This window comes from Ranitomeya imitator, chromosome 7, assembly GCF_032444005.1.
Source record: "Ranitomeya imitator isolate aRanImi1 chromosome 7, aRanImi1.pri, whole genome shotgun sequence".
Taxonomy (NCBI): domain Eukaryota; kingdom Metazoa; phylum Chordata; class Amphibia; order Anura; family Dendrobatidae; genus Ranitomeya; species Ranitomeya imitator.
Window position 1 is genome coordinate 28,193,938 of NC_091288.1, and position 15,514 is coordinate 28,209,451.

A 15,514-nucleotide genomic window follows, 5' to 3' on the forward strand; every position below is an offset into this window, starting at 1 on the left:
GCCTCAGAGTTTACTGCACGTTATAAGATTGTGATGTCAACGTTTCGACTGAAGAGAAGAAGGAAGTCAGAGGGAAAGTGGCCAGCAGATGACAGATGGTGAGATAGGTGACTGACAAAGTTGCTTAACATGTCACTCTCCGCAAGGAGAAATTATACCTCTTGGATTCCGGTCAGACGCCTCTCATACAGTCAAACCAGACCTCACACTTTGCACTGACGAGGGGCAGTACCCCGAAACACAGTGTCTGCAAATTGAGATTCTGGTTTGGCTTTTATCCTAAGTCATGTGACAAGGCTCGTTAAAGGGTCAACATTAACTTTTAGGATTGCTACTTCCAATAGGTGGCACTAGAGTTCTAGTCCTCTTCCTCTCTGAAGAGACAATTTGTATATTTCCCAGAGGAGCATTGCAGCTTGAAATCTCCTCATGTCAGCATGCTTAACAAGTCACTCTCCGCAAGGAGAAAGGATCCTAGGGTACTGAAAGAAGTAGCAGAGGAAAATGCAGGACCACTAGACAGAATATTTGAAAAATCCTGGAAAACTGGCGAAGTTCCGGAAGATTGGAGAAGCACAAATGTTGTCCCTATCTTCAAAAAAGGAAAGAAGACGAGCCAGGAAGTTACAGGCCAGAGAGCCTTAATTCTTTACCAGGAAAGAGCTTTGAACAAATTATTAAACAGCATGTGTGTAAGTACTTGGATAAGAATACAGTAATTAACCAGAGCCAGCATGGGTTTGTAGCAAACAGGTCATGCCAGACTAATCTAATTTCCTTCTATGATGGAATCACTGACTAGGTGCATCAGGGAAATGCGGTAGATATAGTATATCTCGACTTCAGCAAAGCATTTAATAAAGTATCTCATACTATCCTTATTGAAAAGATAACAAAGTATGGGACTGACAAGGCTTTGGTTAGGTGGATTTATAACTGGCTCAGTGATCATACTCAAAGAGTGGAAATAAATGGGTGCCCATCCAATTGGAAAAGTGTTTCAAGTGGTGTACCACAAGGCTCTGTCCTGGTCCCAATATTGTTCAACATTTTTATAAATTATCTAGTTAAGGGAACTGAACTTAAACTAATCAAATTTGCAGACAATGCAAAGCTAGAAGGGATAGCTAACACTAGAGAAGACAGAGAAAGGACTCAGAAGGATCTAGATAAGCTTGATCAATGAGCAGCAACTAATGAATGGTATTTAACAGGGAGAAATGCAAGATTCTACATCTGGGCAAGAAAAATGAAAATTACATCTATGGAATGGGAGGAATAGAACTAAGCAACAGCATGTGTGAAAAAGACTTGGGTATACTAATAGATCACAGACTGCACATGAGTCAACAGTGTGATGCAGCAGCAAAAGAGGCAAACACAGTTCTAGGATGTATTAAGAGAAGCATAAAATCTAGATCACGTGAAGTAATTATCCCCTTCTACTCCTCTCTGGTCAGGCCGCATCTGGAATACTGTGTCCACTTCTGGGCACCACATTGTAAAAAAGACATTGAAAAATTGCAGCAAGTTCAGAGAAGAGAAGAGCTACCAGTATGGTGAGCGCGTTGCAAAGTTTGTCCTATTTCTACATCCAATGCAGCTTCCATCTAGTGCCTGCAGCAAGAGAGACCATTTTAAATTTGCTAAGTTTGCTTTGTTCCTGTTTCAATGGTTAGTGATATTCTGCAAAGAAATTTGGTCTCCAAAATATATTGAGTCAATAAAATATGATGAGGGTACCGAAACTTTCTGTCACAGGAGATGATGTCGAGCAGCACATATGGGAGGTATACCGCTACAGTAACTGCACGTAATCTGTAACAAGCGATTATTAATCTGTAACAAGCCATGATAAATAATAGGCCTCAAAAAACAATCCAGTCATAAACAAAGATGGATAATGTCAGAATTTAGAGCATCATACTTCAGACCAGAGTAAATCTTCTTTGTGGCACTTCTAAGGTATAACGGCATTTGAATTATTTATGGCAGTATCAATTTCTATATCGATTTTCCAACAAGTGCCAATTGAAGAATTTATTATACATGTAGGATAATGAAATTCTATTTGTGTAACTTCAACTTTTCATCATTTGATTGTTTGTCAATATCTGGATTCGGACAGTCGCTGCCAAATCTGACAATGAAAACTGAACAGACAAGTCCCCAGTGGCCAAGATCAGATACTGTACGAAGGACTGGGATTACAATTTTTGCCACATTGACATCTGTCCTCACAATATAAGCAAAAGAGATTTTTTTAAAGGGTTATTTCCACAATTGCAATATTTTATTTTACAAAGCGCAGTATCTGCATGACTATTGTTAATATACAGTACAAGGCTAACACAAAGTTTATTTCTTACTCCTTTGAATCTTTTGTCATCTACTTCTGGCCCTCTGTGGCAGCTTCGCAGGGCTAGATGAATGGTCCTATTTCTATCTGGTAAAACTTCCCAGTAGCACCCCGCTTCTCCTCAGTGCTGAAGGTCCCTCGCTCTGCTCTCCTGAGTGCTTCCTGATCAAGCTAGATTCATCTCAACATGGGGAATTTTTATTTCTATGGATGAGGTGACCACTGATAGTTTTGAATATATTGACCGTCACCTACTATGTGCCTATTACTATTTACAAACTCCAGATTTCATTGGTGGTTCTTGGGAATCTTCAAATCCCCGTCCTCATCTTCTGAGACCACGATCATGCCCTCAGCTGCCTGCATAGTTGAGCTTAACATAAAATAGCTGTGCTGTGCTACAACATGCCTATCAGTGCAATGAGGATGCATTGAGAGAGTCTGGGGATGTTTTATTAGACAGGTCCATAAGTGCATCTGTTCTTCATAAATTAATCAGCGTCACTAAGTGCAAATGCGGGTGGTATCAATGGGATCTTCACCATCAACTTAGATGAGCTGTCAGTTGTTTTATTAGATAGGGTCATTAGGTGCATCTGTGCATGCTCGACCAACCGCATCGGAGCTACTGGAGGATGGACATAGTGGCAGTGGAGGGCAAAGAGTGTTCTTTGGAGGAGGAGTGCATCGTTGGGGACAATTGCTGCAAATCGGTGCAGATTTAAAAATAGGTTGCATTGGTACACACGAGTAATTCTATATGTACAGAAAAATTTAGACCTCATTATGATTAGAGGAACTGCCCTGTAATCTTCAATGAAACTTACAGAACATTTGAAAACCAAATTTGCAGGATGTCTAGAGATTCAACTTCGTTCCATTATGGAAAACTCCCAAAGCAACCACCCCCACCTGTTCTGCTGCTGCAGCTCCCTGACCAAACCTTCATTTGTTTCAGATGGGTCTTCAGATCAGTTGCTGTTCGAGATCTTCCCTGCGCTGACCACCAGCTCTCATGTGGGGCACTGTTGTGAATTCTGTGGCTGAGTTCACTTCTGTGGTCACAAGTGGTATTGCAGTCTCTGGGCTTCCTCCCTCAGGTGTTTTGGTGAGCTCGTTGGCTGCCTTGCTATTTAGCTCCACCTGAGTCTGTCTTCCTTGCTCCTTGTCAATGTTCCAGTGTTGGATCTGAGCTACTGCATCTTTCCTTGGGCCTGCTGCTCGGCTAGATAAGTGCTTCTAGTTTGTTTTCTGTTTTTTCTGTCCAGCTTGCTATTAACTTTTGCTGGAAGCTCTGAGAAGCAAAGGGGTGCACCGCCGTGCTGTTAGTTCGGCACGGTGGGTCTTTTTGCCCCTTTGCGTGGTTTTCGTTTTAGGGTTTTTTGTAGACTGCATAGTTCTCTTTGCTATCCTCGCTCTGTCTAGAATATCGGGCCTCACTTTGCTGAATCTATTTCATTCCTACGTTTGTCTTTTCATCTTGCTAACAGTCATTATATGTGGGGGCTGCCTATTCCTTTGGGGTATTTCTCTGAGGTAAGTCAGGCTTGTATTTCTATCTTCAGGCTAGTCAGCTCCTCAGGCAGTGCCGAGTTGCATAGGTAGTGATAGGCGCAATCCACTGCTGCTTATAGTTGTGTGAGGATAGATCAGGTACTGCAGTCTACAGAGATTCCACGTCTCAGAGCTCGTCCTATTGTTTTTGGTTATTGCCAGATCTCTGTATGTGCGCTGATTACTGCATGCTGTGTTGCCTGATTGCCAGCCATAACAGTACAAGGAGCCACACCAATGATTCCCAATAGAGGGAAAAAAGAAATCCTGACATCATTTTTTTTTCTTAGCTCTGTCTTCAGTCTTTTTTTTCCCCTAGACATTAGAGTGCTTCAGGACACAGCTGTGGACATGGATATTCAGGCTCTGTGCTCCTCAATGGATAATCTCGTTGTAAATGTACAAAAGATTCAAGATACTATTGATCAGAAATCGATGCTAGAACCAAGAATTCCGATTCCTGATTTGTTTTTTGGTGACAGAACTAAGTTCCTGAGCTTCAGAAATAATTGTAAGCTATTTTTGGCCTTGAAACCTCATTCTTCTGGTAATCCTATTCAACAGGTTTTGATTATTATTTCTTTTTTGCGCGGCGACCCTCAGGACTGGGCGTTTTCTCTTGCACCAGGAGATTCTGCATTGAGTAATGTTGATGCATTTTTCCAGGCGCTGGGATTGCTTTATGATGAGCCTAATTCAGTGGATCAGGCTGAGAAAAATCTGCTGGCTTTATGCCAGGGTCAGGATGATGTAGAAGTATATTGTCAGAAATTTAGGAAGTGGTCAGTACTCACTCTGTGGAATGAATCTGCACTAGCGGCTTTGTTCAGAAAGGGTCTCTCTGAAGCTCTTAAGGATGTAATGGTGGGATTTCCTATGCCTGCTGGTTTGAATGAGTCTATGTCCTTGGCCATTCAGATCGGTCGTCGCTTGCGCGAGCGTAAATCTGTGCACCATCTGGCGGTATTGTCTGAGAGTAAACCTGAGCATATGCAGTGCGACAGGACTATGACTAAAGTAGAACGGCAAGAACACAGACGTCTGAACAGACTGTGTTTCTATTGTGGTGATTCTACTCATGCTATTTCTAATTGTCCTAAACGCACTAGGCGGTTCGATAGCTCTGCCGTTATTGGTACTGTACAGTCCAAATTCCTTTTGTCCATTACCTTAATGTGCTCTTTGTCATCGTATTCTGTCATGGCGTTTGTGGATTCAGGCGCTGCCCTGAATCTGATGGATTTGGATTATGCTAAACGTTGTGGATTTTTCTTGGAGCCTTTGCGGTGTCCTATTCCGTTGAGAGGAATTGATGCTACACCTTTGGCCAAGAATAAGCCTCAGTACTGGGCCCAGCTGACCATGTGCATGGCTCCTGCACATCAGGAAGTTATTCGCTTTCTGGTACTGCATAATTTGCATGATGTGGTCGTGTTGGGGTTGCCATGGCTACACACCCATAATCCAGTATTAGATTGGAACTCTATGTCGGTAACCAGCTGGGGTTGTCAGGGAGTACATGGTGATGTTCCATTTTTGTCTATTTCGTCATCCATTCCTTCTGACATCCCAGAGTTCTTGTCGGACTTTCAGGATGTATTTGAAGAGTCCAAGTCTGATGCCCTACCTCCGCATAGGAATTGTGATTGTGCTATCGATTTGATTCCTGGTAGTAAATTCCCTAAGGGTCGTTTATTTAATTTGTCCGTACCTGAACACACCGCTATGCGCAGTTATGTGAAGGAGTCCCTGGAGAAGGGACATATTCGCCCGTCGTCGTCACCATTGGGAGCGGGGTTCTTTTTTGTGGCCAAGAAGGATGGTTCGCTAAGACCGTGTATTGATTACCGCCTTCTTAATAAGATCACTGTTAAGTGTCAGTATCCCTTGCCATTGATTTCTGACTTGTTTGCTCGGATTAAGGGGGCTAGTTGGTTTACTAAGATTGATCTTCGTGGTGCGTATAATCTGGTGAGAATCAGGCAGGGAGATGAATGGAAAACGGCATTTAATACGCCCGAGGGTCATTTTGAGTATCTGGTGATGCCGTTCGGACTTGCCAATGCTCCATCTGTTTTTCAGTCTTTTATGCATGACATTTTCCGTGAGTATCTGGATAAATTCTTGATTGTTTACTTGGATGACATTTTGATCTTCTCAGATGATTGGGAGTCTCATGTGAAGCAAGTCAGAATGGTTTTCCAGGTACTGCGTGCTAATTCCTTGTTCGTGAAGGGATCAAAGTGTCTCTTCGGTGTGCAGAAAGTTTCATTTTTGGGGTTCATCTTTTCCCCTTCTACTATCGAGATGGATCCGGTTAAGGTTCAGGCCATCCAGGATTGGACTCAGCCGACATCTCTAAAAAGTCTGCAGAAATTCCTGGGCTTTGCTAATTTTTATCGTCGCTTCATCTGTAATTTTTCTAGCATTGCCAGACCATTGACCGATTTGACCAAGAAGGGTGCTGATTTGGTTAATTGGTCTTCTGCTGCCGTGGAAGCTTTTCAGGAGTTGAAGCGTCGTTTTTGCTGTGCCCCTGTGTTGTGTCAACCTGATGTTTCTCTTCCGTTCCAGGTCGAGGTTGATGCTTCTGAGATTGGTGCAGGGGCGGTTTTGTCACAGAGAGGTTCTGGTTGCTCAGTGTTCAAACCATGTGCTTTCTTTTCCAGGAAATTTTCTGCTGCTGAGCGTAATTATGATGTGGGCAACCGAGAGTTGCTGGCCATGAAGTGGGCATTCGAGGAGTGGCGTCATTGGCTTGAGGGTGCTAAGCATCGCGTGGTGGTTTTGACTGATCATAAGAACCTTACTTATCTTGAGTCTGCCAAGCGCTTGAATCCTAGACAGGCCCGTTGGTCGTTATTTTTTGCTCGTTTTGATTTTGTGATTTCATACCTTCCGGGCTCTAAAAATGTGAAGGCGGATGCTCTGTCTAGGAGTTTTGTGCCCGACTCTCCGGAGTTATCTGAGCCGGCGAGTATCCTCAAGGAAGGAGTCATTGTGTCTGCCATCTCCCCTGATTTGCGGAGAGTGTTGCAGAAATTTCAGGCTAATAAACCTGATCGTTGTCCGGCCGAGAAACTGTTCGTCCCTGATAGGTGGACTAGTAAAGTTATCTCTGAACTTCATGGTTCGGTGCTGGCCGGTCATCCAGGAATCTTTGGTACCAGGGAGTTGGTTGCTAGATCCTTCTGGTGGCCATCTCTGTCACGGGATGTGCGTGCTTTTGTGCAGTCCTGTGGAATTTGTGCTAGGGCTAAGCCCTGCTGTTCACGTGCCAGTGGGTTGCTTTTGCCCTTGCCGGTCCCGAAGAGGCCTTGGACACATATTTCGATGGATTTCATTTCTGACCTTCCCGTTTCTCAAAAAATGTCGGTCATTTGGGTGGTCTGTGATCGCTTTTCTAAAATGGTCCATCTGGTGCCCTTGGTTAAATTGCCTTCCTCCTCTGATTTGGTGCCTTTGTTCTTCCAGCATGTGGTTCGTTTACATGGCATTCCTGAGAATATTGTTTCTGACAGAGGTTCCCAGTTTGTCTCGAGGTTCTGGCGAGCCTTTTGTGGTAGGATGGGCATTGACCTATCTTTCTCCTCGGCCTTCCATCCTCAGACTAATGGCCAGACCGAACGAACCAATCAGACCTTGGAAACATATCTGAGATGTTTTGTTTCCGCTGACCAGGATGATTGGGTGTCATTTTTGCCGTTGGCTGAGTTCGCCCTTAATAATCGGGCCAGCTCGGCTACCTTGGTCTCTCCATTTTTCTGCAATTCTGGGTTCCATCCTCGTTTCTCTTCAGGACAGGTTGAGTCTTCGGACTGTCCTGGTGTGGATTCTGTGGTGGACAGGTTGCAGCAGATCTGGACTCAGGTAGTGGACAATTTGACCTTGTCCCAGGAGAAGGCTCAGCTTTTCGCTAATCGCAGACGCCGTGTGGGACTCCGACTTCGTGTTGGGGGATCTGGTTTGGTTATCTTCTCGTCATATTCCTATGAAGGTTTCCTCTCCTAAATTTAAACCTCGTTTTATTGGTCCGTATAGGATTTCTGAGATTCTCAATCCGGTGTCTTTTCGTCTGATCCTCCCAGACTCCTTTTCCATACATAATGTATTCCATAGGTCGTTGTTGAGGAGATACGTGGCACCTATGGTTCCATCTGTGGAGCCTCCTGCCCCTGTTTTGGTGGAGGGGGAATTGGAGTATATTGTGGAGAAGATTTTGAATTCTCGTGTCTCTAGACGGAAACTCCAGTATCTGGTCAAATGGAAGGGTTATGCTCAGGAAGATAATTCCTGGGTTTTTGCCTCTGATGTCCATGCCCCAGATCTTGTTCGTGCCTTTCATGTGGCTCATCCTGGTCGGCCTGGGGGTTCTGGTGAGGGTTCGGTGACCCCTCCTCAAGGGGGGGTACTGTTGTGAATTCTGTGGCTGAGTTCACTTCTGTGGTCACAAGTTGTATTGCAGTCTCTGGGCTTCCTCCCTCAGGTGTTTTGGTGAGCTCGTTGGCTGCCTTGCTATTTAGCTCCACCTGAGTCTGTCTTCCTTGCTCCTTGTCAATGTTCCAGTGTTGGATCTGAGCTACTGCATCTTTCCTTGGGCCTGCTGCTCGGCTAGATAAGTGCTTCTAGTTTGTTTTCTGTTTTTTCTGTCCAGCTTGCTATTAACTTTTGCTGGAAGCTCTGAGAAGCAAAGGGGTGCACCGCCGTGCTGTTAGTTCGGCACGGTGGGTCTTTTTGCCCCTTTGCGTGGTTTTCGTTTTAGGGTTTTTTGTAGACTGCATAGTTCTCTTTGCTATCCTCGCTCTGTCTAGAATATCGGGCCTCACTTTGCTGAATCTATTTCATTCCTACGTTTGTCTTTTCATCTTGCTAACAGTCATTATATGTGGGGGGCTGCCTATTCCTTTGGGGTATTTCTCTGAGGTAAGTCAGGCTTGTATTTCTATCTTCAGGCTAGTCAGCTCCTCAGGCAGTGCCGAGTTGCATAGGTAGTGATAGGCGCAATCCACTGCTGCTTATAGTTGTGTGAGGATAGATCAGGTACTGCAGTCTACAGAGATTCCACGTCTCAGAGCTCGTCCTATTGTTTTTGGTTATTCCCAGATCTCTGTATGTGCGCTGATTACTGCACGCTGTGTTGCCTGATTGCCAGCCATAACAGGGCACGTGTTCCTCACGTTACCACCTGATCTGAAACTCAAGCTTGATCCAAAGAGATAAGATCAAATTCTGATCCAAAACAACTGGAGGACAGGATGGGGAGCTGTAGCAGAAGGGCAGGTTAGGGGTAAGGTGGGTATGATCTTTTAATAATTTTAACCCCTTCCCAGCCCTCTGTTTATTATGCTGGGGTCTGTCTTTTCAGGATAGATTTGATTCAGACTGAATTTTATTTGGACCCAGTCGAATCTGCCGGATGATTCAAGTGGATTTACCTAAAACAAGTGTTGTAAGATTCGCTGATGTCTACTCACCTCTTTCTTGGCCATATGCAATGTGCTGGCTCTGGTTCTGGTTCTACAGTAGTATCAGGATGTTTTCTGTGGTGGTTCCAGGAATTGAAAGAATGTAGGAATAATGAAGGTTTAGTACTTGTAAGTCTTTTCTGCAGGTCTGTATTAAAGGGAAAGTCTAGTCTGTGGCTTTTATCAGGGAACAGCAGACCTGAGGTCATTATTGAGGGTATGTATATTTTTTGGGGGGTATATACAGTTGTTGGGATCTTTAATAACCTATGGGGTCTAGTTTGAGGTGTATTTATTTTTGAGGAATTTTTTTTTAGGGTTTTAGGTGCCTGAATTTAGCCATCTGAATGTTTGGGTGCATTTTAAAAATGATATTGAAAAACTGGAGCAAGTTCAGAGAAGAGCTACCAGGAGGGTGAGCGGACTGCAAACTATGTCCTACGAGGAACGGTTAAAGGATCTGGGAATGTTTAGCTTGCAAAAAAGAAGGCAAAGAGGAGACCTAATAGCTGTCTACGAATATCTGAAGGGCGGTCACATTGTAGAGGGATCATCCTTATTCTCATTTGCACATGGAAACATGAGAAACAATGGAATGAAACTGAAAGGGAGAAGATACAGAATTATTAGAAAAACCTTTTTGACAGTGAGGGTGATCAATGATTAGACCAGGCGGCCATGAGAGGTGGTGAGTTCTCCTTCAAACGAAGTCTTCAAACAGAGGCTGAACAGACATCTGTCTGAGATGGTTTAGTGAATCCTGCATTGAGCAGGAGGTTGGACACGATGACCCTGGAGGTCATCTAGCATTCTATGATTCCATGATCTCCGAGCTCCACTTTGAATTGTATCTTCATCAACATGATACAGTTGAACCCTGTAGTAGAATAGAGAGCCATAGACTGACTGCTCCACCCTTCTGGGTCTTGTAGGCTGACGTATCCTGAAGCAAGAGGCACAATGAAGTCATAGAATTTTGCCCACTGCGCCGGCTCACTCTATGTGTCCATCAGAAAAGAGTACTTGGTCTCTCGGATTGGATGAGTTTAAGTTGTTTGAGTTTTTTTTGCAGAGGAATGGAAGAAAAGTTGCATTGCTACTTTTGAATTTGGCACTTGGTATTAATACTTTCCTTAGTGGGCTCTCAGGAAGCATTATTTGTCTTAAAGGGTGCTTTGGGAGCATTATTACAGAGCTAAAGGGCGCAACGCTTGCCTTAGGTGCCGGTAACACATTCTACGCCAACCGGTAAAGTCTATGCCTCCAATAATAGCAAATTGTTCTTTACAGATCATACAGTACAGTTAGGGATAGAGCTTTGAGGCCAGCAGAATTGTGAATCCAGCTCTGGATGTGATGGGAATATAAGACATAATATGAGAAAGGTACAAGGTGAGCAAAATATTTGAAAATCAGTCTGACAAGTTGTCTGTTTCCTATTGCATCCAGAATATATAAAATATTTGGCACCTTTAGAAGGATAATGACCCAACATGGACAATTCCTTTAAGTTTTCCATGCCGATTGCATTGCTGCCACCTGTAGGCCACAGGCGGAATTGATGTGATAATATTTAAACCTTAGGAAATGGTAATGTGAACAGATTGGGTGTATAAATGGTTACTTATATGTCATTCGCGCTAATTACAGCAAATGATTTATACGGGCTGTGGCATTTTATTTAATGATACTTTCATGTGCATAATAAATAGCTAATCAAAGCCTCTGTAAATTTAAGTAATGTTGCAGATGAATGACAGCACGTTTTTTTCCTTCCGACATAGAACCGTATATAAATTGTTATAAGTGCTTCTTGGCTCGGGAGTGATAAGATGGAAGGTAATATGTGGGCATTAGGTCAAATGGCTTGGCAGAAAAATAGGGTACATTTTCCCGTTTATCATTGCTTGATTGGCAGCGGCTATTAATCTTGTACCCCATCTTCCTTATCTTGTATCTTTATATGGATTTCATTAATGCATGAGAGAAAACATTCGCCTAGATGAAATAGGATATGTTCAGTGTTCAGAAAAAACAACACAATCCAACATCAGCAGAAGATTGCATATCCACCTATAATATGAGACAGCTTTTTTATATAGCCTTACACAATGAATGTTGCAGGATATTAATATCAAACTGGCGAAAAATAATTTTAAATAGGATTAGGAGCTCATTGTAATTTGTTGAGGAACCCAGCAGCTCCACCATAGCGTGAATTAGACGTAACATAATACTTAAAGGGAATCTGTCAGCAGATTTTTGCAACCTCATGAGAGCAACCTGTTGTAGGCAAAGAAACCCTGAATCCAATGATGTATCACTTAGTTTACTGGGTGCAGCAGTTCTGACACAATCAGAGTTTTTAGATTTAGCAAAGCAGCAGAGCTGATGAAGCTAGGCCAGCCCACACCAGGCTTATGTACATAGTCTATAGACAGTGAGCTGCTTATCACAGGAGTGGGCGGAGTCAGACTAACAGTCGCATGCACATCAGACCTGGCAATGATAATCTCCTAAAGAGAAAACCTTCAGTGTCAAAAGACAACAGCACACAGCCTAATAAGTGACACATCGTTGAATTCAGTGTTTTAACCCCTACTTCATGCTGTCCTCAGATCACATAGCAAAAACCTGCTTACAGATTCCCTTCAAAGGGGTTATCTGCTACAATAATATTAACTATCCTATAATCAATATGAAGCTTTTTTTTTTGCAGCCCTTTGACTGGACAGTGCCTTAGTTAAGAACGGAAGCCGCTTTAAAGAAGTGACATGCACTTTCATTTTTCCCTCCTGGTATTTTTTTAAAACCCAAAACAGAAAAAAAAAAACTAAAATTACTGAACCGCGAAGTGGATTTAAAATAGAAATCAATAGGGGCAATCTTTCAAAAGTTTTTGAAGCAATTTTAGGAGTTTTTTTTTAATGTGAACAGGTTCCAAAAACTCCTTAAAAAACTCTGTGTACACATAGCCCTAAACCTCTAATGAAACTTGCAGCTGGATCGATGAAAAGTAAGTAAAGTTCCAAAGACCTGATCAAACTCCACGGAGGTACAAAATTAGGAAACAAAAAGTGCAGGACACGGACTGCTGCACCATTGATCATCCCGGTAACATCCTCTTTTTGTCCTTTATTACCTCTAAGTTCTCTCCTGACATCTTGTCACAGAATGGTCGCCATTCGTGCTAAAAGAAAGGTCACGATGATTAAACAAACTCAATGTTTTCGATGAAGCCCACCGCAGTCGCTGCTGGGCGGGGAGCTTCTTTTTTCTTTTTTTATATAGATGTTTTGGCACAGGAAAAAGCGAAAAATGGAACAGAAGGAGAGCAGAGCACATGGCGGGGTGACAGATCCTGATTTTGCTGCTTTTATATTTGATCTTTGGCCATGATGTGACATGACATGTGTCCGGCATATACATGCTCTATGGGATACAAAATGCGAAGATGAGTCAGGCAACGAGTATGACTATAGATACCATTATTGCAGTCATCATGATGAGAGTCTGCATCATTTCCATGCAGGTCAATTATTTCCATAAATGCTTAAAGGGATTTTCCCATGAACAAAATTAATTTTAAAGTTAATATTAATCAATACATCTTGGAATAATAATCATTTCCACAATTGGATGTGTTTACAAAAAATGTTCCTGTGCTGAGATAATCTTATAAATGTCCCCTGCTGTGTACTGTGTAATGGTCGTGTCTGACCGTGCAGGAACATGGTCTGATTGTACCACATCTCCAGGGTGGGGGGAAGCAAAAAAGTGTACAGAAAGGACAGCATGAGATCACAAATGATTATTTTTGTGAGATAAAACATTTCACTGCCTGTTTTTAAAAAATGTGTCACCTCAAAGAAAGAATCATGTGTGATCCCATGCTGTGTTGTCTGTGTACTTTTTTGCTTCCCCCCTGCCCAGGAGATGTGGTATGGCCAGGCCATGTTCCTGCACGGTCAGACACGACCATTACACAGTACACAGCAGGAGCACATTTATAAGATTATCTCGGCACAGGCACGTTTGATTTAAACACATCCAATTGGGGAAGTTATTATTATTCCAAGATCTATTGATTAAAATCAACTTTATTAATAGCACAGCCCCTTTAAAATGATTGTCATATGAAGATATAATAAATTTAATATAATGATATTATTATATCGATATAATAACGCAGCTGTGTAAGGTATATGTCTGGCTAGAGAAGACATTTCTAGTAAACGTACAGTATCTGTTTGTCTGTTGTGCCTGGAGCAGCAAAGAGTTTTCTCCGATGGTAAAACACTTTAAAGGCTCATAAAAGGGTTTTTCCCATCTCGTAAAATAATGTCGTATCACTAGGACTTGCAATCACTTCACGTTCGACCTTTGGGACCCTCATTGATTCTGAGAATGAGAGGGGTTGAAGTGCTGATCTTGCATTGCAACCTTTATAACCGCGACCGAAGTAAGATTTGTAGCAAGGCGCACATGGCGGTGCACACCGATTCATGCCTCGTCAGATTCATTAAGAGGAGTGCGCTGTTTAAAGAGGTCGCTTGGGAAATTAATCATTGATACTTAGTATGGGTCATCAATGCCTGATCGGTGGGGGTGCAACACCCAGAACCTCCACCAATCAGCTGATCCCAGTGTCGGTAATGACCTGCATAGTTAAGGAGCTGCCCAGCACAGCTCCATGGAGTGTATAGTGGCCGTAGCCAGGTACTGCACATCCACCCACTATTGATTCGAATGAGGGCCGATGTGCAGTACCTGTCCGCGGCCACTGTACAGTCAATGGAGCTGTTCTGTGCAGCTCCACAACTGAGCAGTTCCAGCCGTCGCCAGCATCGGGAGCAGCTGATCATTGGGGGTATCGGGTGAATCACCCCCACCAATCAGGCATTAATGACCTATTCTAAGGATAGCCCATCAGTCTTAAAGTTTTGGGCAACCCCTTTAATGAATCAGGTGTCTCGTATTCCACTCTGCTTCTTCATCAAGACTGGCATGAAAAAAGCTGGTCTTGACGCATCAGGACCTTAGTTTTGTTCTAAAAGCAAAACTTGACAAATTAAAAGCAAGAAAAACATAATTGGAAAATGCATCTAGTATTTCTTACAGAATTGCTAACGCTGAGCAACTAAATAGATGCAAAGCATCATCACTCTTGGTGCATGTTCACATGGTGTTTTCACATTTGGAATTTGAAGAGAATCAGCTTCAAAATCTACATTGAAAATTGCTTCAAGTCCACCTTGACGTGGATTTCCCCTCAAAAATCCATGTGGAAAAAAAAAGCTTCACGAGAACACGGAATTCCATTAACCTTCAAGGATTTTACCAAGAGGTTCTTTTTTTCCCCCTTTACCCTCAGTCCTGGTGCTGCTTCTTCCCCCAAGCCACCACAACTTCTACACATTACGACCAAGTTGCTCTTCTTCAGGATTACAAATCTCCCTCCTGGAATATGTACATTTGTGAAATAATGTCCCGTAGTTCTATGTTCTGTAACATTATGCTGTGACCTTTATTTCTCAGATGTTATCTTGAACCTGGGAGGTGTGATATATTGTGCTACGTTGCCCATGTATTACCTTGTCAGGACGATTTTATTAATGAAACTAGTAGTATGGGTCTATAGGTCCTATAACAAAAAAATGTAATCTGTCTTGTAGCAATCCAAGATGCCAGCACTGAGAAATCGAGTTTTGAAACCACATGCAGACTCAGTAGGAAGTGTAACAACACGCCCCAAGTGCTATGACATGCCCCCAAGTGCTATGACACGCCCCCAAGTGCTATGACACACCCCTAAGTGCTATGACACACCCCAGGCTAATATTTCATGTCTCTTCAAAGCTCGATTTCTTAGGGCTCGGTCATCAGATTACTACAAAACAGTTTTCACTTCTGTACACACATACCGCTAGTTTCAATAGTAACTTTGGACATATTCTCTTCTAATTCAATGAAAAGATATTATTTAAATTTATAAAAAAATATATATAAGGCTATGTTCACAGCGTTTCTTTTTTTTGCTATTTTATGCAAATAAGAAGCTGCATTTTACAGTACCAGAAAAAGCTAAGCGATTTCAGAAATCTCATTCATGCGCTTGTTTTTTTTTTCATTAACT

The 15,514-nt window shown here is 42.7% G+C and overlaps 1 protein-coding gene across 2 annotated transcripts in view; it reads left to right on the top strand.

The window, feature by feature from the left end:
* Positions 1-15,514, top strand: part of GALNT13 (polypeptide N-acetylgalactosaminyltransferase 13) — a 300,662-nt gene that overhangs the window by 119,090 nt on the left and 166,058 nt on the right. The gene's annotated exons all lie outside the window — the stretch shown is intronic.